Consider the following 22099-nt stretch of genomic DNA (forward strand, 5'->3'; position numbering starts at 1 on the left):
TGCCAGTGTTCTATATCTTTTTTCTTTTTCTTTTCTTTTCTTTTTTTCTAAAGCTTTACATATAAGTAATCTCTACACCCAACGTGGGGCTCGAACTCATGACCCCAGGATCATGAGTCCCATGCTCTTTCGACTGAGCCAGTCAGGTGGCCCTTCAGTGTTTTATATCTTGATTGGAATGGTGGCTACCAGCTGTTCATTCATCAACACTCACCAGACTGTACTTTTAAAATGTGTGCATTCTGCCACATGTAAATTATATTTCAATCAAATTGGTGAGAGACAGAAAGAAAGGAAGAAGAAACAAACAAATCAGAAGGAAGGAAGGAACCTAGGTCTTTGATAACATTGTTGAGTCACTGAATTAATCAACAGCCTCACCTTGGGACTTCTTGTTTGGTAACATAATAAACAATTGTCCTTACTGTTTAGGGTATTTTAAAGTTGGGTCTTCTGTAACTTGAAGCCTAATCCCTCTGGTTAAAAGAAGGGAAAGGCACTCAGAGGTCAGGGCCTAGATCCAGCGCCGGGAAACTGTGGGCTCCGAGGAACAGCTGAAAAGAGCAGGAGACTTTGAAGCTCTGTTTCATCCGATGGAGTCTGCTCCTTGCCCCACCACCATAGAGAGCCCAGTACAGCTGGGGGTTTCTTCCTACCCTTCCCTGACCTTCCCCACCCCCATCTGGAAAATGGGGACCCTAGCAATCAAAGGACCGACTCTCAAGCTTCTGGTGAAGATTAATTAAGAGAACACTCAGGAAAGCTCTCAGCACAGTGCCAGGCATCTAGTAAGGGCTCCATAAGGCTCCTGTCCTGCCTCACCTGGCCTGAACCAAGCAGAGGTCAGCAGAGAGGAGGGAACAGAATTCAGAAACCTTTAGGAAACAGATCTCAAGACTATAATTTATTGATGACACCAGGACTCAGGCTTGGGTGACAATATAGACAGGATTGTTTCTCAAGCTTTTGGCAGAGATTATGAGCAGAATCTGTTCTGAGCACCAGGAAGATGCTGGTAAATGGACATAAGAAACATGGGAGGAGGGGCACATTTGGAGAGTGAAACCAAGAGTGTAAGTTGAGCAGCATGGAATAGTGGACCAGAACAAGGGGTCTGCCACCAACTAGTATGTGATTTGGGGCAAGTTACTGCCTCTCTCCAAGCCCCTCAGTGTCCTCACCTGTGAAATGGGAGTTCTGAGAATACTTTCTCCATTAGGTTGCTATAAAGATTAGATGAAACCAGTCAAGGAATATATATATATATAATATATATAACTTTTAATATATATTTTATATATATTATAATATGTAATATATTATTATATATAACCATATATAATATATATTATATATATAACTATATATAACTATATATAATATAATATATATTATTATATATATAACTATATATAATATAATATATATTATTATATATATAACTATATATATTATAATATATATTATTATATATATAACTATATATATTATAATATATATATAACTTTATATTTCAGTTAGTTAACATACAGTGCAATATTGGTTTCAGGAGTAGAATTCATTTGGGGCAGGCACTTGGGTGGCTCAGTCAGCTAAATATTGGACTTTGGCTCAGGTCATGATCTCGCAGTTCGGTTCATGAGCTCGAGCCCCGCATGAGGCTTTGGGCTGACATTGTGGAGCCTACTTTGGATCCCCTTTCTCCCTCTCTCTCTGCCCCTCCCCCTCCCCTGCTTGCCTGCTCCCTCTCTCTCTCAAAAATAAACATTTTTTTTTTAAAAGGAGTAGAATTCAGCGATTCATCACTTACATACAACACCCAGTGCTCAACACCCAAGTGCCTTCCTTAGTGCCCATCTAGCCCATCCCCTACCCACCTCCCTCCATCAACCCTCAGTTTGTTCTCTATTGTGAAGAGTCTCTTGTGGTTTGAAACACTATATTTCGAGTGCTTAGCATTGTGCTGGTACATAGTAGGTGCTTATAAAATTGTCCACAATAGGGCTCCTGGGTGGCTCAGTCTGTTAAGCGTCAGACATCACCCCAGGTCATGATCTCGTGGCCCGCGAGTTCGAGCCCCGCGTTGGGCTCTGTGCTGACAGCTCGGAGCCTGGAGCTGCTGGATTCTGTCTCCCTCTCTCTCTGCCCCTCCCCCACTCACGCTCTGTCTCTCAAAAATGAATAAATGTTAAAAAAATTTTTTTAAATAGTCATAATAATTTTCATCATCCTTTCAAGTCTTGTCTCCACTGCCTAGGCAGGCAACGTGCTGAGTTGCTGCTACAGTCCTGTACGGAGAGTTTTGAGCATACACTTCATCTTCTACTGCCTCAAACAGGGTGTTCCCTGCAGAGGATTTCCTCCCCTTTTCTTTGACCCTGTCCCTCCCTTCCTTCCAGTGTCTACTCTGACCTCCCTCTTCCAGGAAGCCTTCCTTGACTAATGCCTCCCCTTTCCCTGCCAACCTCTCCACTAGCCTCCCTGTAGGGGCTGGCCTCCCAGCCCAGAGCTCTATCCACTCCCTTTCATTGCCCAACCCTCAATAAAGACCACTCCATTTCAGATAAGGCCTGGACCCATGGGGATGCTTGTCCAGTAAGGGAAGGATGCCCGCTCTCCACATCTCTAGTGGATGAGGGCTCTGAAAGCGGTGGGGGCTGGTGAGGAGGAGGCCACCTGCCAGAGTGGCAGCAGACAGGCCAGCTAAATCCTTGACCTACGATTTAAGGGGTCGGGCATAGTTCAATAGAGCACTCCAGGCTGAGTCCCAGCTCATTCGCACAGGTCATGAGGGATGAGGGGCAGGGAGGGGAGGGGGGCCGTCTCCTCCAAGAGTCCCTTGGATTCATTCCCAGCCCTCTGAGGCATAATCCAGCATCCCGAATGCCTGCAACTCCCATCCCCATCAGTGAAGAACACCGCCCCCCCCACCCCAATTCCTCTGAAAGGCGAGTGGGGAGTGGGAGAGGGGACAAGTGGGGGAGCCGGGAGAGCGGTGGAGGGCATGGAATCACAGTGCCGGTCACATAGCGAGGGCTCAATACGGCTCCTGTCTCCATTAACCGCAGAGCCCTTTGCTAGGTCCTGAGACCCAGCAACTTTGCCCTGAGTTCCCAGGTCGGCCCTAGTCTCTGCTCCTCTCCTCCTCCTTTGGAATTTCCCCAGAACTGGGCTCTACTGATTTGCAGGGGGGGGGGGGGGGGGGGTGGTAAGGGGAGGAGATTGTTGAATAGCTGGATGTCCGATGGAATCCCACGTGCAAAACATAGAGATTTTCCCAGTCATAAATGTCCTGTGGTCAGGCCGAGAGGAAGGCAAAGCTTGGATCCCGGTCTCAGCCGGACCCCCCCTATTATCCACCCACCCCCGGGTTTTCTCCTGGGCCACCGCCCAGGTCGGCCCTTTGGGAGTGTTATGCAAAAGAGATGCAAAGCAAGTCGAGACAGCCGCAGGGATTGGCTGACGCGGGAGACTTTGTCCGCCCAATCCGGGGCCTCGGGCAGCCTGGGCTCCCCCGCACAGGGCGGGACCCCCGCACAGGGCCTGGTCCCGCCCATAAATCAGCTCCGTCAGCGTTAATGGCTCCTGACTAATTGCCTGGACTCGGGCTCCGGGCTCGGGTCGCCCGCATTAAAATTCAATCAGGCCCAGCGCTGAGCTATTAAATATTCATTCTGAGAGCTTCCCGAAACCAGGCTGGGGGATGGGGGTGGATTGGGTTGGAGGGACTACCTGAATCCCCAGCTTCAGCGGAGGCCCCCCTCGCGGCTCCTCCCCAACACTCTCATCTTCTGCTACTGCCGCCTGATTTCCATTCTGCTGAGGCAGATTTCTCTTTGGAAGTCCCTAAGCCCTCTCTAGAGACTCTTGGGAGATTGAGCTGCCTGCAGAAGTGTGGTGCTGAGTTACGACAAGGGCTTCCCCAGTCCTCTGCCCGCATCCCTTCTGTGCCTGGTGGCCTCACTCCACAGACCTCTTAGTGCCCACCGTGGGCCCCTCTTCAATGCTGAGTCCTTAGGTCCCACTAGCAATGGAATAGCTCCAAGGCAGAGATGGCATCATCCTCAAGAGAGGCCCCTAGGTCCCTGGCTCTGCTAACTTTGCCAAGGGTTTTGTTGGCATTACATTGGCCATCTTCAGTAAGCTAGAGAGAGTTTCAGGCTGGGCAACATGGAGTCTGTGCTGGAAGGGAGGAGGGGGGCTCTGTGCAGCCCTCCTCTCCTCTACCCTTCACCCAGGAATGCAGTCTGTCCAAGCTCCTGGGCCCCTAGCTTGATGTTGAGCAGGCTGCCTGGAAGTTCTCAAGGAGGGAACCCCAGGGGAGGGAGCTGGGCCTGATGGCCTGGAGGCAGCCACTGGCAGTGTCTGGGACTTAAGCAGGAAGCACCCCCCCCCCCCATTCATACACATTATAGTTGCAGGGTTATGAAGAGGGTTTAGCAGGTGTAAAGACAGCCATGGCCCAGAGGCTGGAGTGAGCCCCTCAAATAAAGACTGGGAGTTTTCCTAGGCCTTCCATGTTGTATTGAGACATCTTGTAATGCAACTTCAGCTTTGTCCCCTGGGCCAGGGGGTGTATGAATGAGGGGAAGAGAAACACCAGGAAATATGTTAGGAGAGACCTGTTCCCCTTCCGTTTTTTACAGCAAATCTTCAGGAGCAAACCACCTGCTCCCAGGGCTCTTCCCTTGCCCTTTGGACTGCTCCCTGCCCCTACTGCCTGAGGGCCTGCAGGAAATTAACCCTGCGGGGTATGGAGGAGGCTAAGACTGCCAGAGCCATAGAGCACCCTACAGATGCCGCAGTGGAGGATTGGAGGTCCAGGGCGCCAGTTTCTGCAAAGCCAGAAGCAGCTCAGGGCTCTGGGAGCTGTGTGAAGTTCAGGGGATCTTGTTTGGGGAGACACTGGAAAGGACTTCTTGTCCTGCTATTCTGAGAGCATCAAGCGTTTTAGAATTCTTGTCTGAAAACCCTCTACTGCCTCAGAATGTAGGTGCTCTTCTAGTGAGAGATGGGGGACCCAGGCCGGCCCCAGAGCTGGGTACAGGGCCGAATGTGTCTGGCAGCAATTAGGAGGGGAGCTGGGCTGGGAGGCCTCAGACTTGAGCGGGTCAGGAGTGACCTGAGCCAAGTGTCCAATTCCAAAGCCAAACGTCGCAGGCAATCCGGGATTCCAGCTCACCCCACGTGTGGTTCCCATTAGGGCTGGCTGGGGTCTTCCTGAAGGCCAGGCGGATTCCTGAGCCCCTCCCCCAACACGGCCCCTCCCTCTTCGGGCTGCTTGGAATGTCTTACCCCGTCTTTCCCTCCTTCGGGGTGGCCTGCCACGGTGCAACTTGCAGGATTTTCAGGGGCATCCCACTCCAAATAGGCCTCCCCACCCACTAGATGATGTTTTTGCAATCTCTTAAAGGGGACAAAGGGATAGGAGACTTAAACCCTTAACGCCCCCAGGAAGGGCTAATCCCCGAAGACCCCTACACTGTGTCTGGGAGCCCTCCCTCCTCTCCAGGTCAGCTGCCTTTGTTCAGGCCTCAGCCCCTTTGGTCCAGACACTTGCAACTGTCCCCCCCTACCAGGCCACTCCTCCATACTGCCCCCGAGTGGGCATCCTAAAATCCAGGCCTGCTATTCAGATCATTTCCCTCCTTACAAAACTTCCAACAGCTTCCCAGCAACTCTGCAGCGGTTGCACGTACATCTGTGTTAGGTGTGTTTTGGACACACACACACACACACACACACCGTTTTAAGGTTGTCAACATTGAAAAACCTGCAGGCAACACATAAACATCTGCATTTCTTTTCTTGAAAATCTCTGACCACACTAAGCTCACAAGCCAGTATGACAATAACTGGCTGGGGGCGAGTAACAATTGTGCCCTTCAGAAGGGATCCCTGGGGCTTGCGTGTGCCCCAGTCCCCAGGAGATGGGTGAATGGCCTTTTTATCACTGGGCTGGCACTGACCTTTTTATCTCACTTCCTGTCAGCTTCACTCCTTCTAGCCATTTATGTTCTTGTCTGTCTCTTTCTGCGCAGACACTGTAGCTTGCTACAACAAACCCAAGTCTAAGTCCTTTGGCCTAGTGATATGTCACTTCATCCACCCTTCACACCCTGTCCCTCCCATCCCTGTCAGCTCCCCTCCAATACTCTTGGTCCAAGCACATCAAACTTCTCACTCGTCCCCAGACCCGTCAGATTTTCACACTCCCAAGCCTTTGCACATGCTGTTCCTTCTGCCTGGAACACCACATTTCCTCTTCTACCCCCGGTGAACTTCTGTTTCTCCTTGAAGCCCCACCGCAGAAGCCACTGACTCCTAGCATCTTCTGGACCCCTCCCCGGGGGCAGTCCCCTGGGTTGTCTTGATGGTTGTTGTGATTCCCAAATGTCTCAAGCTGCCTCCCCTCCCTGTAAGTGAGAGCCTCTCCAGGGGCTGGGAGTAGACCGCCTGGCATCCCTGGGGCTCACCTGTGTGGAGGAATGGGCCCTCAGGTTGGTGGTGGGAATGGTTGGGGGGGGGAGGGGCTGTGGTCAGCCCCTCTGGAAGCGGCTCTTGGGACAAACACAGGTTTGTTAGAGTTGGCAAGGTTGTGGGAGGGGAAGGCAGCAGACATTGTGTGATGTAAGGTGAGGTCTTGTGGCCCTGGCAAGAAGGAGGGAGGCCTCGCTGGGGATCACGTGGGCTTCTGCACTTGGGGGATTATGTAGACCCCTGGGTGTGTGTGAAGATGTGTTCAGGCAAGTGGGTCCCGGCACCTGGGCAGTAGGGTACTCTCCTCTGCCCTGTGAGCACCCCCAATGCCCCCAGAGCTATCATCAGTGCTGGATAAAGAGGCCAGACAATATCCTCACCTCCTGAGGCTGACGTTGCAGAGAAGTCACCAGAGATGGGCTTGAAACCAGCGAGGCTGCTCCCAAGATCTTTTCCCTGGCTTCCTGTCCCTAGCCCACCCTCCCTCTGCCTGCCCCCTCAAGGCTCTCAGCTGCCAAGCACCTTCCACAGGGCCCACTCCCACTGCCCCGGGGACTCCGCCAGGCCAGACGCAAGGCCCGATACCCACCCACCCCCATCTCCCCAGAACTAGCAACTCGCCCTCCTTGGAATCACCTGAGAGGTAGGACCTGGGGATCCCGTTTTTACGGACAAGGAAATGGACTCTGAGGGCTCTGAGGCTCGAAGTAACGGACTCAAGCTCCTCCGAGTGGGGAGTGGGTAGTAACTGGGAGGATTTTCAGCCCGGCCTCTGGTGTCTGAGGGCCAAGTTCTGTCTCCAGCCGCCCTGGCTCGCCCGCCCCGCGGGCTCCAGGCCCCGGCCTTGGGTTGCCCCTCCCCGCCCACAGTCACATCCGTCCTGTTCAGACAGAGATCGATGCGTCAATGTCCCAACGCCGGCCTTAACCACAGACCGGTGCGGACGTCGCGCGTGTGAATAGAGGCGGGCGGGCCCCCCAGGACCCTTTGGAGTCCCGACCCCGCGAGGGGCAGAACCCGAACGCTGGTTTTCGGTGTCTGGTAAAGCGCTGTGCCTTCAGCTCGGGACCCCTCGGCCCCTCCCCACGAAAGGCTGCGGGCGCGCTCCCCATGCCCACCGCCGCCACCCCCCCCCCCCCCCCACCGCCACCCGCAGCACTCGCCCCTAGGAGGGTTCGCGAGGCACCCGAAGCCCCCGCCCCTTGGGGGCCGGGCGTCAGAGGGGCGTGCGGTGCGCGCCCCGGCCCCTCCCCCAGGCGGGGGTGGGGGAGGGGAGGGAGCAGATGGCAGCAATTACGGCTCGGACCCTCCCCCGACCGTAGCCCGAGGCCGGAAGACCGGCTGCGAGCGCTTTCCAGGGCGGGAGGGGCGGCCGCCTCCGCGGCCAGCTAGCCGGCGGGGGGCGGGGCGGGGCCGGGGCGCCGGCCCGGGAGGGGACTTCCTTCCCCCGGGGAACCGGCTGGGAGATTCCCTTATGGAAAGCCAAGCCCCACCTTCCCGTTCCCGGCCCCAGAATGCTTGCAGGCCCGTGTCCCGACAAGCCCAGCGCCCGCAGGTCTCAAAGCTCCTAGGATTTTCAGGTTGGGCCAGTGGTCCAGGCTGGGGAGAGGGGAGCTGTAAGATTGTGCGGGTTGTGATCTAAACGAGGGCCGGGTGGAGAGGTTAAAAGGGGTCTGAAGTCCAAGCCTTGGGTCTTGGCAGGTGCTGCTCTTTCTGGAGGAAGGCAAGGGGCTTTTTCTTACAAAGGGTCCCGATGAGCGGGTCTGGACTGCCCCTGTTTTAGGACTGCTGACTGTAGACAGGGGGGAGAGTAAATGGCTAGAGTAGGCTTCTGGGGCTCTGGGGGCAGGGCCAAAGAGAGCTGGAGGACACTCGTGGCTCAGGGCAGAGATGACTCTACCAATTGAGCTTCCCTGGTTCTTTCTTCCTGAGTTCCTCGCCCATCGTTCCCCTGTTGTCCAGTCCACTAGCAAATTTTGTCCCTTCTGTCTCTAAGATGTATCTTGGATCAGTCCCAGCTCCCCACCTCCTGTGTCTCAGCCCCTATCACCTCCTTGCACAACTGCAAAGTCATCTGTCTGCTCTCTTGGACCCTGACCGTCAATTCACACAGCTTCCAGGGGGACGTTAAAAATACCAATCAGAAAAAAAAAAAAAAAAAAAAAAAGAGGATGTCACTCCCTGTTTAACAACCTTGCGTAGCTTCCCTTGGAGGAAAGCCCTAATTTCTTAACACTGCCCCTGCCTATTCTGACCTCTCCTAGTTCACTCTCCCCTCTGCCCAGATGCCACTCACACTGGCTGCCTTTTTTATTCCTTGAACTTGACAAGCTTTTCCCCACCTCTGGCTTCGGTCTTGCTGTTCCCTTTGCCTGGAACATTCTGCCCAGATCCTTCACAGGGTTGTCAGCTCCCCATCAATCCTGACCACAATGCTACAGCAGCCCCACAACCAACTGCCTGGTGTACTGTGTCACTTAACTGTATCTATTTCTTCAGGACTTAACTGCTTTCTGTAATTATCTTCTTTATTCACTTGGTTTGTGGTTTGTTTCACTTACCAGAATGACAGCAGGTGTCTTTCTTATTCTCTGCTAGCACGATGCCTGGCACAGACCTAGGAGGTGCTGAACATACTTCACGCATTTAAGGAATGCAGGAGTCCCTGGGGAATGAACTGGATACTAATCCATTTGGTCACTTCGAAGGAAGGGGGCCCCTCCCTGGGAGAAGCCAGCGGCAAATCCCTGTATTCACCTATGTTTCACCTAAATGCCTCATAGATTAGGGCAGGCCTGTGGTTTCCAGTATCAGTAAACTTAGCAGCCAAGACTCATTGAGCATTTACGATGTGCCAGGCATTATTCTAAGTGCTTTACATAGTTTAACTAATTTAATTTGTACAACAAAGTAGATACTAATATCCTCAGCAGAGACATACTAGGACACACACAAGAATGTGTGGTCAGTCTGCAAACACATGCATGCATCATAAGCACTGAGTTGGTTATTATTGTACAACAGATGGGTGAGTTGAGTAAATAAATACACAGGTGCACCCGGGGCATTTAATAAGTGGAGCAGGAAGGCAGAATGGAACAGGAGGACAGAACATTAGGGAAGGATCAGCATGGGGGGTGGGGGTGGGGGACACACGGCTAGTTTGGGCAAGTGGGTAGAAGAGGAAGTGTAGGGCCACAGTCCAGGCCCGTGCTCTGGATCCCCACAGCACCCAGGAGTATAGCCACAGCCGTGGGGCAGTGGCAAGGGCCTGGGTCCTGGTATTCTGCCCCCCACCAGAGGAGTGATCTTGGGCTACCACTTGTCCTCTTGGGGCCACATTAGCAAAAGACTGGGGAAGGCTTACATACTACCTAACTGCCAGAGCCAGCACTGGGATTAAATTTAAAAACGCTCATGAAAGCACTTCATCAGCCGCAGAGGGTTGTTGCTGGAAAGGAATAGGACAAGGATGCAGGCTGCTAGCCTGAGAAGCTGGGGGTTGGAGCCATACTTTGGCCCTTCTTGAGTCACAGTCCACTGCTGCGTGCCCCTCCAGGGTGGGCCAGGGTTTACCAGTTGTTGTGTCTTCTGGACTTGCCCTGGTACCGAGTTTGTTCTCAGTGGGCTTTCGTTGAGTGAACACATGTGTTTGTTGAGTGAATGCCCGAGTGAGGGAAGGCCCCAGGGAAGAGTAAGAGAGGAGAATAAATACATGAGTGAAAGGTGGAATAAATGAAGGGACTAGAGATACCTTTTGCCTCGGAGCCTCAGTTTCTTTATCTGTAAAAGACCGTGGTAAGGCGTGGCCCACCCTTCTCTCTGGGCTCTAGTGCAGATCTGATGAGACGTGGCCGGTCCATGGAGGCCACCCTTTGCTGTAGATGCTGAGCTAAAATGACCAGTGCTCCCCTCCCCCACATCCCTGTCCCCCGGAATTTATAGATTCCTCATTGTCCTGCACAAAGGCCCTCTTGGGGAGGAGGCGGGGTGGGTGAGGAGACTGGGGAATTAAAAAGTCAGAGGCTGAGTAACAGCCAGCCACACCCGAGGCCCCATAAATCTTCCTGGGCTCCCTGTGAGATGGACTTGCTTTGCCCTCACCCCGAGTGGCTTGCAGGGCTTCTGCTGCTTGGGATCAGGTCACCCTCACAGCTCTGAAGCATCACCGTCTCCACCGTGGAGGTGTGGAGGCCTGAAGACAAGACCCTGAGAGTGGGGGAGGGGTGGATCCTATTGTTTTATGCCAGTGACGTCAGGAAGTCCTTCCTCCCATCCCGCTCCGCTCCCTTGCTTATCCCTGTAATTCTAGCCCGCTGCTGTTGGGGCTGAGCAGAAAAATGAGCCTTGTGTGGGTATTCGGAGTTCCCTGGTGAAGGGGGGCCTGGAGGTCCAGACTCCAGGACGGCAGGAGCCTTACCGCCCCCCCCACCTCCCCCTGCCGTCCGGCATCTCACGGAGACCGTAGGAGCCCAGGGTAGAGCTGGCAGATGGTGCAGTGTTAACAGATGACAAGAAAACAGAATTACTCAGCTGCTCTGTCCCTCGTGTTCCTGGAAGGGGATGGCCTTCAAACTGGAAAGAGACAATGAAGTCAATTGGGAGGGCTGGCGATGAGAGGGAGGGAGAGCAGCTTTGGGGGCACAGGGAACTGCAAACCAGCACATGGACGACCTGGCTTGGAATCCCATCTCAGAAAATCACCGCGGGGGGGGGGGGGGTGCGGAGAGGGGGGATTTCAAGCAGGTCCACTAACCCGCTCAGTGTCTGTGTTTCTCATCTATAAAATGGGTTGATGAAAAACCCTGCCTTACCTTCTCACTGGCTTTTATGAAGATAATGGGGATTTTTCTCTTTATAAAATGGGCTTTACTGCTTGTGAAGATGTCAAAATATAAGAGGTTACTTATAAACTGTAAGTGCCAGCCCCTTAGTTGTTTGTGAAATCATTTTTTTAAGTTTATTTATTTTGAGAGACAGCAGGGGACAGACAGAATTCCAAGCAGGCTCCGCACTATCAGCGCAGAGCCCCATGGGGGGCTCGAACCCATGAACCCCAAGATCATGCCCTGAGCTGAAACCAAGAGTCGAATGCTCAACTGACTGAGCCACTCAGGCGCCCCAGTGAAATCATTTTTTTTAAGTTTATTTATTTATTTTGAGAGAGAAAGAGCACTTGAGCGGGGGGGGGGGGGGGGGGGGGGGGAGGGGCAGAGAGAGAGAATCCCAAGCAGGCTCTTCGCTGCCAGAGCCCAACGTGGGGCTTGATCTCACAAACCAAGAGATCATGCAAGAGAGAAATCAAGAGTCAGACGCTTAACTGACTGACTGAGTCACCCAGGCACCACCCCCCTGTGAAATCATTTTTTAAACAACAAAATGGAATAGAGTAGAAAACATCATGTACAATGTTGTATAAAACTTTTGCTTTTAGTTCTGTGGATGTTCATGTGTCCTGGGGCCAGAGGTAGATGTATTTTACTGTGGGTGATGGTCAAAAACGTTTGAAATATTCCAAGTAGAGGAAATTCTTCAGTGGTATCTCCAGAATGGAAAGGTGGATGAAGGGAAACGAACAATAAGAAATGCACCAGGAGAAATATAAATGAGGAATGTGGTGGGCCTTGGGCTATAGCATTCCTGGTGGGGAGACCTGGCTTTGAGTAACTCAGCTTAACTGAGATTGGGGGTGGGGCACTTAGGACCCATCGGAGCGCCCTCTTGGTGGGTAACAAGAATCTCTGTTTTGTAGGATGCCTTGGCTCTGAATCCTGAGGACACTGTCCCTGAATCCTTACTAGGCCATGGCCACTGCTCCCTCGGCATGGCCCTGAGCTGAGCCAGGAAGGGGCTGGTCAGTGAGAACCTTGAACTCCTGTGCTTGTACCCTTCCCTCCAACACATCCACTAAGAGTGCAACAGGTATGATGTAGTGGTCGTCAGGACCCCCTGCCTGAACTTCACCCATGACCCTCATCCCCACCTCCACCCCAGGGGCCATAGTCCAGTGGTGGTGAACTGGTCAGAAGGGACCCTAAATCAATCCCAGACTTCCCTGGCTGGCATTGAGTTACGAGCTGTGGGTTTTGTGATGTAGATATGGTAAGGGAGGAGGGGGCATGACCTATGGCAGGTCACAAGGGACCCCCAGAAGGGGCCAGAGCTGCGGTCAGAGGTCATCTCTTCCATTCTCTATCCCACCATGTTGGGTCCTATCCCGTGTCTAGTTCCTAAGCTGGGGTAGGCCATTTCCCTACTGACTGCCGGCCCCCGCTATACCTGCCACCAGGCCTGTAGGGTGGGAATAGGGAGCTTGTGCTGGAAAAAGACCCTGGAAGAAAGCCAGAGGTTGAGATGACAGTACATTTGGTTCCCTCCCAGTGATTGGCCTGTGCTCCAAACTTAACTCGAGAGTTTGCTGAGCTCTTTCTCTATAGATGTGCCACTACACTTTCCCCAAATCTTCCCCTTCCCTTCTGATTGAATTCCACAAGTCAAGACTCCTGCAAACCCTGGCCCAAAGGATTAGATGGTTGGAGATATGGCATGATGGTTAGGGACCAGATAGCGACTCAAGCCACTGCTCCAGACAATGTATGTGATCAGGGCTTAAGAGAGTGTTAGAAGGATAGAGGATGGAAAGATCCAGACGATGAGATGAGAAAGATCAAAACTGAAAAGATGGAGAAGAGGTGAAGTCAGGCAGGCAGAAAGAAGATGGACAGACAGAAGGCAGTGAAGAGATCAAGACTGAAGGGAAGGAAGTTCGAGTGGCAAGAAAAGAGCATTCTAGTGTACCCCCATCAGAAGACCCCAGCAGCTAAGAGATCAGAAGGAAGATAACCTGATAGCCTGTACTGTTCCCTCATGGTTAATCCTCGACACTGCTACACTGAGGCCCTGACTGAAATGTACCTGTAACACCCAGGATGTCATCATATTTTACGCCTTAACCAGCAACCTCCAGTCCCCCTCTACCACAATCATCCCTAACAGCAAAGACATGCACGAGGAGGGTCAACACCCAGCCTGGGGAACCGGAAAGGGGGTTAGGAAGGGACAAGCATACAGTCCTCCTGAGGACAGAAGCTTGGACAGGGCACCATGGAACAGCTTTGCTGCAGGCAGAAGGTAAAAGAAACCTCACAAACCTTCTGGGTATCCAGTCAGCTTGGCTAAAGCTGATCTACAAAAATAAATCCCCTGTCTACCATGCTTTGGGACCCCAAATGGGACCCCATCTCCCTCCTCCTGTGCACCTGCCCTGCCAAGACCTTGCCCCTACACCCAACCCCAGGACCCTATGCTATAACCTCAACGCTGGTTTGAGGATGTTCCCCTAATTCCTGCCCAGGGCTGCCACCTGCTGGCTGAGAGTGGCCTTGTAGAACAAGACCCTTGCCGAGGCTGGGGGTGCTCTGTGCTGAACCAGAGGTAGCTTCTCTAGGCTTGGAGGAAGATAATTGGAAAAGCAAAATGTGAAATGAAGTTCCCTTTTACCTAGTTAGATGTCCTTGGAGCCTCTCAGCACAGATCAAAGTCTCCTATGCCTTTACAGTCATTGCTGAACAGCACTGGAGGTGGGGAGGGGGAGGCTCTTCAGGCCAGAGGAGAGACTGTCAGGGAACTTGCATTTCCTGAGTGGCTAACACTGTGCTAGATACAGGAGACAAGGACGACCAAGGTGAGGGAAACAGCCAAGAGCAAGATTAATGATAACTCGTGTGAAGAGCCAAAGTATGTGTCTGACACAAAGCAGGTTTCAGTTAATAGTTATTGAATGAATGAATGAATGAATGGGTGCCATTTAGAGGCAGCACTGAGAAGCGATGAACTCTGTGTACAAGAGAGATTGGGGAGGGGTGCCTGGTTGGCTCAGGCTGTGGAACATGATTCTGGATCTTGGGGGCAGGAGTTCGAGCCCCAGGTTTGGTGTAGAGATTACTTTAAAATATATATACATACATATAGGCAGTTGGGGAGGAAGAGGAGGAAATAATCAGGGAAATCTTTGTGATTCTTTTTCCCCTTTTGTTATGAAGTAATAATGATTTTTTTTTTTATGTTTATTTATTTTTGAGAGAAAGAGCACAAGCAGGGGAGGGGCAGAGAGAGAGGAAAACACAGAATCTGAAGCAGGCTCCAGGCTCTGAGCTGTCAGCGCAGAGCCCAGGGCAGGACTCAAACCCACAAACAGTGAGATCATGACCGAGCCAAAGTTGGATGCTCAACTGACTGAGCCACCCAGGCGCCCTGAAGTAGTAATCATCTTGGTGAGAGATTCAAACATCATAGAAGTTGAAAAAGGAAAACATGGGGTTTCCTTTCACCTCATTCCTATTCTCCCTCAAATTAACCACTGGCAATGCTTTAAAAAATTTTTTTTCTCAATGTTTATTTATTTTTGAGAGAGGGAGAGAGAAAGAGAGCGAGTGGGGGAGGGGCAGAGAGAGGGGGAGACACAGAATCTGCGCTGTCAGCGCAGAGCCCCATGGAGGGCTCGTACTCACAAACTGTGAGATCACAACCTGAGCCGAAGTCGGAGGCTTAACCGACTGAGCCTCCCAGGCACCCCGGCGATGCTTTAACACAGGTCATTTACAAGAGTCCTGGGACTTGGCTACATGTTAGAATCCCATGGAGATATTTTATTTTTTATTTTAATTTTTTCTTTAATGTTTATTTTTGAGAGAAAGAGAGCACAAGCAAGGAAGAGGCAGAGAGAGGGAGACAGAGGATCCAAAGCAGGTTTCGCACGGACAGCACAGAGGCCGCTTTGGGGCTCGAACTCACAAACCATGAGATCACGACCTGAGCTGAAGCCAGACGCTGAACTGACTGAGCCACTCAGGCGCCCCTTTTTTATTTTAATTAAAAAAATGTATTTATTTATTTTAAGTACTCTCTATACCCAACATGGGACTCAAACTCATAACCCTGAGTCCAAGAGTCACATGTTCTTCCAACTGAGCCACCCAGGCGCCCCACATGGGGAGATTTTAGAATCCCATCATCCAAGTTGTGCTCAGACTAATTACCTCAGAATCTCTGGAGTGGGTGCCAGGCATCAGTATTTTTTTAATGTTTGTCTGTTTGTTTGTTAATTATTTAATTATTTATTTTTGAGAGAGAGAGAGCACAAGTGGGGGAGGTACAGAGAGAGCGGGGGACAGAGGATCCGAGGCAGGCTCTGTGCTGACAGCAGAGAGCCCGATGCCGGGCTGGAACTCACTAACTTCAAGATCACAACCTGAGCCAAAGCTGGACGCTTCACTGACTGAGCCACCCAGGCACCCGCCCCTCATACTATTGTTTTTAAAGTGACTAAATGAGTACAGGGTACAGCCAATGTTTACAACTACTGTTCCAGGCCTCTGTATGCATTTGCATACATGTAAGTAGCCAATCTCACGTGCACACAGACACACACACACACGTTTTTTTTTCCTCTTCAATTAACAACATGTCTCAGGGATATTTTCAGAGTAGTCCATATGGATCTAATTATTTTTTAATGGAGGCATACATAATCTCATGTGATATATCTCATATTTTTTCAAGCCCTTCCTCTACTAATGAACATATAAGTTAGAAAATTTTTTTTTACAATTAGAAACAATGCTGCAAAGTATATACAGTATATCTTTGTTCACATATGCAAGTACTGTTTTGGAAAGATTTCTAAACGCAAAATTTCTGGGTTCATGTGTATGTACATTTGTTATTTTGAAAGATGCTGTCAAAATGCTTTCCAAAAATACTTCACTAATTTACATTCCCCCCAACAGTACAAGCACTTAATATTATTAATGTTTAATTTTTGCTAAGCTGTGGACCCAAAATAATATTTCATTATTGTTTTAATTTGCCTTTTCCTGCTTACTTGTGAGATTAAGCATCTTTACAAATGTTTATTGGCCGTTTGTATTTCTTCTATGAATTAATTATGTCTTTTGCCCATATTCCTATTAGATTGTTTCTTAATTAATTAGGATTAGAGGAAATTTTATTTCCAATAGCATGACTGCCTAGACTCTGGACTGATATTCCCAAGTAAAACAGCAAAAATGCCAGTTAAGGGCTGCCTGCTGGTGTAGTCAGTTAAGCTCTTGATCTTGGCTTAGGTCATGATCTCAATGTTCGTGAGTTCGTGTCCCGCATCGGGCTCTGTGCAGGTGGCATGGAGCCTGATTGGGATTCTGTCTTTCCTTCTCTCTGCCCCCTCCCCTGCTTGTGCTCTCTAAATAAATGAATAAATAAATAAATAAACAAACTTAAAAATTTATTTTAAAAATGCTAGTTAAAATACAAATACAAATTATTTTAAAAGCTTAGAAGAGCTGGCCAGATAGCAAGAATTTATTAGGTTAAAATCTAAGGGAAGGCAGGAACCCAGACAAGAAAACAAAACATGGAATCTACTTTAGTCTGAAAATATTTGTTGGGGGCGCCTGGGTGGCTCAGTTGGTTAAGCGGTCCACTTCAGTTCAGGTCATGATCTTGGGGTTCACGAGTGCAAGCCCCATGTCGGGTTCTATGCTGACAGCTTGGAGCCTGGAGCCTGCTTTGGACTCTGTGTCTCCTTCTCTTTCTCTGCCCCTCCCCTGCTCATGCTCTGTCTCTCTCTCTCTCTCTCTCTCACTGTCGAAAATAAATTAAAAAACATTTTTGAAAATATTTGTTGAATTAGGCAAACTTGAGCTTCAATTTCCAGTCTTTTTCTTTTTTTTTAAGTTTTATTTTATTTATGTATGTATTTGTTTATTTTAATGTTTATTTTTGGGAGACAGAGAGACAGAGTGGGGGAGGGGCAGAGAGTGAGGGAGACACAGAATCCGAAGCAAGCTCCAGGCCCTGAGCTGTCAGCACGTAGCCTGATGCAGGGCTCAAACCCATGAAACATGGGATCATGACCTGGGCCGAAGTCGGATGCTCAACTGACTGAGTTACCCAGGCACCCCTTGAATTTTATTTATTCAAGTAATCTCTATACCCAACATGGGGCTTGAACTCACAACCTGGAGATCAAGGGGCTCATGCTCTTTCCACTGAGCCAGCCAGCCACCCCACAATATCCACAGTCTATCTTTGACAGAGGCAAGGTGAACTTAATGGGAGATGTTCAGAATTTTCCAGCATTGATGAAGGACAATTTACAGATCCAAAAGCAGGATAGATACAACATCTGAAGAAAGATAAACAATAAGAAATTCATGCCTACACGTAAGAGTAAAACTTTATTTAAAATTTTTTTTTAAGTTTATTTGTTTTGAGAGAGAGAGAGAGGGAGTGCGCGTATGCATGCGCTTGAGCTGGAGCGTGAGTCAGGGAGGGGAAGAGGGAGGGGAGAGAGCGAGAATCCCAAGCAGGATCCATGCTGTCAGCACAGAGCCCAAGGTGGGCCTCAGACCGGGAACTGTGAGATCATGACCTGAGCCAAAACCAAGAATCAGATGCTTAAGTGACTGAGCCACCCAGGCGCCCCAAGAGTAAAACTTTAGAACACCACAGACAGAAGATTTTAAAGGCAGCAAGAGCAAAAAGGCAAGCTTTAAAGGAAAGCAAACTTGTTTGCAAGTTTATATGAAAGAATAAAAATCGGTTTTGAAAAAGAAACTCGAACATGGAGAACCCCACTGTCAGGCAGTCAGACAGACCCCAAAGCTAGAGTAATACAATCAAGGTGGCCTTCGCGGAAGAGCAGTCTAAAAAGGTGACGTCAGAGAACTCAAACACAGCATGAAACATTAAAGAGAATTCGCAGTTCGTATACCATAGAGGTGATATTAGACATCAAGGGAGAGAGAACTGTCTCATAGATGGGGTCATCTCACTAACTGGAGAGAAACGAAGCTGGATTGTACATTAGGCTGCTTGTGCTGCCCCAACAATTAGCACAGACTGGATGGCTTAAACAACAGACATGTATCTCCTCACGGTTCTGGAGGCTGGACGTCCAAGACCAAAGTGCCAACAGGGTTGGCTTCTGGTGAGAACCCTCTCCTTGGCTTATATACCATAGATTTCTCACTGTGCCCTCACTTGGCCTTTCCACTATCTCACACGGGACAGGGGCAGTGGGGAGAGAGAAAGAAAGGGACAGAGAGGGGCGCCTGGGGGGCTCAGTCAGTTAAGCATCCAAATTCGGCTCAGGTCATGATCTCATGGTTCATGAATTCGAGCCCTGCGTAGGGGTCATGCGCTGTCACTGCAGAGCCTGCTTGGGATTCTTTCTCTTTCTCTGCCCCCCCCCCACCCCTCTCAAAATTAATCAATTAATTATAAAAAGAAAAAAGGAACAGAGAGAAAAAGAGGGACCTTTGGTGTCTCTTCCTTTTCTTGAAAGGACAGCAACCCTATTGGATTTGGACCCCAATCCATGACCTCATTTAATTAAAAAAAAATTTTTTTTACATTTATTTATTTTTCAGAGACAGAGTACAAGCGGGGGAGGGGTAGGGTTCCCCCCCCCCCCCCATTTAATTTTAAGGACGTCCACAAAGGCCCTGTCTTCAAATACAGTTACATTGAGGGTTAGGGTTTCCACATACGAATTTTAGCAGGCACACAATTCATAACAGATCCCTTCTTCACACTGTATATGAGAATAAATTCAGATGGATTAAAGACTAACTATTAAAAACAAAATAGCAGGGGCACCTGGGTGGCTCAGTCAGTTAAGTGTCCAGCTTTGGCTCAGGTCATGATCTCATGGTTCCTGAGTTCGAGCCCCACATCGGGCTCTGTGCTGACAGCTCAGAGCCTGGAGTCTGTTTTGGATTCTGGGTCTCCCTCTCTCTCTGCCCCTCCCCTGCTTGTGCTCTGTCACTCTCTCTGTCTCTCTCAAAAATAAATAAACATTAAACATTTTTTTAAATAAATAAATAAATAAACATTAAAAAAATTTTTAAAAAAGATTGCAGGGGCACCTAGGTGGCTCAGTCAGTTGAGCGTCTGACTCTTGGTTTCAGCTCAGGTCATGATCTCAGGGTTATGAGATCATTCTCCAAGTAGGGTGCTCCATGCTGAGCCTGGAACCTGCTTAAGATTCTCTCTCTCCCGCTCACTCTCTGACCCTCCCCCGCTTGTGTCCCCATGCCCACGCACTCTCTCTCTCTATCCCCCCAAAACAGGAAAGTAAAAACGAATAAAACTGCAAGATTAATAAAAGAAATGAAGATCTTTGTGATCTTGGAGTGGAAAGTTCTTAAACAAAGACCCAACGGCACAAAGCATAAGGAGAAATTTTGATGACTTTCCAAAAATGTATGTGGTACAGTCGGGACACTTAAAAACCCATTTGACAATGGAGGCGTCTGGATGGCTCAGTCGGTTGAGTGTCTAACTCTTGATTTGGGCTCAGGTCATGATCCCAGGGTCGTGGGATCCATCCCCTCATTGGGCTCGTGGAGCCTACCTGGGATTGTTTCTCTCCTCTCCCTGCCCTTCCCCCACTCATTCCCTCTCTTTCTCTCAAAATAAATAAATAAATAAATACACTAAAAAAAAAAACCCATTAAACCCATTTAACCCATTTAAAAACCCATTAAACCCATTTAAAAATGGGTTTATTATCTAGAATATTAAAAGGAATTCCTGAAACAGCAATAAGAAAAAGATAAGAAAACTCAACAGAGTATCGGACAAAGGCTAGGAACAGGCGTTTTGCAGCAGGGGACACAAGCATGGCTCTCAGGTATTTGGAAAGATGCTCACCTTGTCGATAACCAGAAAAATCCGGTGTAAAATTGTGATACTACCTTCTAGTTCTGTACCATCCGATTGACAAAAATTAGAAGGCTGGATAATTACGAGCGTGGCCAAGGATGTAGGGAGGCTTTTCTGCATCGCTGGTGGGCACACTTCAGAAATAGGGCGCAATCTGACAATACCTGGTCATTAAGCATATATGTGCCCTGTGACCTAGCAGTCTCAGAGACACTCTCTCTCACAGGCCTACTAGATGCGTTCCGGGATGTTCATGCAGCGTTATTTGTTTTTTTTAATTTTTTTTTAACCTTTATTTATTTTTGAGACAGAGAGAGACAGAGCATGAACGGGGGAGGGTCAGAGAGAGGGAGACACAGAATCTGAAACAGGCTCCAGGCTCTGAGCTGTCAGCACAGAGCCTGACGCTAGGCTTGAACTCACGGACTGCAAGATCACGACCCCAGCTGAAGTCAGCCGCTTAACCGACTGAGCCACCCAGGCGCCCCATGCAGCGTTATTTGTAGTGGCAAGAAGTTGGAGGCAACTGGGTGTTCAACACTGGAAGAACAGAGAAGTCAAATCTGATGGATGCACACTGTGGAATTAAAAACAATTTTTTTTAATGTTTATTTATTTTTGAGAGAGAGAGCGGGAGCAGGGAAGGAACAGAGAATCTGACGCAGGCTCTGCACTGTCAGCGCAAAGCCTGACGCAGGGCTCAGACCCACAAGCCGTGAGATCATGACCTGAGCTGAAGTCGGACACTCCACCGACTGAGCCACCCAGGCTCCCCACAACGGTGCAATTTTATGCAGCGGGAAGAAGAGGGGAGAAAGACCGAGATAAAAAGTATGCCCCATATCTTTTAGCAAGAGAGCAAAGATTTTCCCAGGAGCGTCACCCATCAGACCGCTGCTTGTATTTTGCCGGCCAAAACTGTGTTACGTGGTCACATTTAACTAAAAAGTGATTAGAGAGACGGGGGTGAGAGATGGGGATTGTGCCCTCTGATGAGTGATGTCTAACACATAATCTACTAGATTTCTTTCAGCTGCTGCATAGAATTCCATGGTGTGCGTTCACCACATTTTACTGTCGTGGCTGGAAGTACACAGCCATCTTGTGACCGTGAGGAAAAGTCAAGAGACTCCCAGAGAAGGCCCCTGCCATCATTAGTTTATATCAACACCAACAGCTTATCCCTGAACTTCTTAATCTTGTGTGAAGAATAAACCCCTATTTAGTTAAGCCATTTGTGTCAGTTAGGGCTCAGCCGTAGACAACAGAAATAAATCTGGCTGCTGGCAACATAAAGGAATGGAGAAACACGTTCTAGGTTCAGAAACAACTCCCAGCTTCGACAAGCACATGACCTCTGCCGGTGATCGGTGATCGGGAAGCAGCAGTCACTGCTACAGGAAGCCGATGAATCAGGAAGCTGCTCACCAGAGCCCTACTGCATCTGTCCTGATCTGTGACAGCAAAACAGATGTCCCATGGTATTTAGCTCTGTTCCAAATTTATGTCTTGCACAAGAGCAGAAACTAAATCACAGATTCCTAACGCGAGGGAATCGAGGAAGTGTCGTTTTAGTTTTTTTCCCTTGGGTAGTTCAGGAGAAACACTAAAAAGGAGTTTGGAATCGATGTTAGTGCCTACCACACCCGGAGGCCAGCTTTTGGTTACTTACAACCCAAGACATTCCTAACTAGCACACAGCACAGAAAGCAAGGAGGAGTGGATCTCAAAAACAGCGTGGGGTGAAAAAAAAAAAAAAAAAACAGAATGAGCTCTGTCACACAGTTCTAAGGTGTTGGTTAAAACATTCATACATCAGCACTACCTTTTTTATTTTTTATTTTACAGAGAGAGAGAGGACACGATCGTGGGAGAGGGGCAGAGGGAGAGA

At 49.5% G+C, this 22099-nt stretch overlaps 1 protein-coding gene across 3 annotated transcripts in view; it reads left to right on the forward strand.

Moving 5' to 3' along the window:
* ANKRD33 (ankyrin repeat domain 33) overlaps nt 1-22099 on the forward strand; it is a 42777-nt gene that overhangs the window by 14070 nt on the left and 6608 nt on the right. Inside the window, exons 1-2 of one of the 3 annotated variants that reach the window (XM_027036197.2) lie at nt 5810-7434; nt 12233-12402. The gene's annotated coding sequence lies outside the window, so the exon portion shown is untranslated. Of the gene's footprint in view, nt 1-5809; nt 7435-7622; nt 8061-12232; nt 12403-22099 lie in introns of those variants that run through there. The other 2 variants (XM_053226267.1, XM_053226266.1) reach the window with 2 other exon arrangements.

This window comes from Acinonyx jubatus, chromosome B4 (assembly GCF_027475565.1).
Source record: "Acinonyx jubatus isolate Ajub_Pintada_27869175 chromosome B4, VMU_Ajub_asm_v1.0, whole genome shotgun sequence".
In the NCBI taxonomy this organism is placed as follows: domain Eukaryota; kingdom Metazoa; phylum Chordata; class Mammalia; order Carnivora; family Felidae; genus Acinonyx; species Acinonyx jubatus.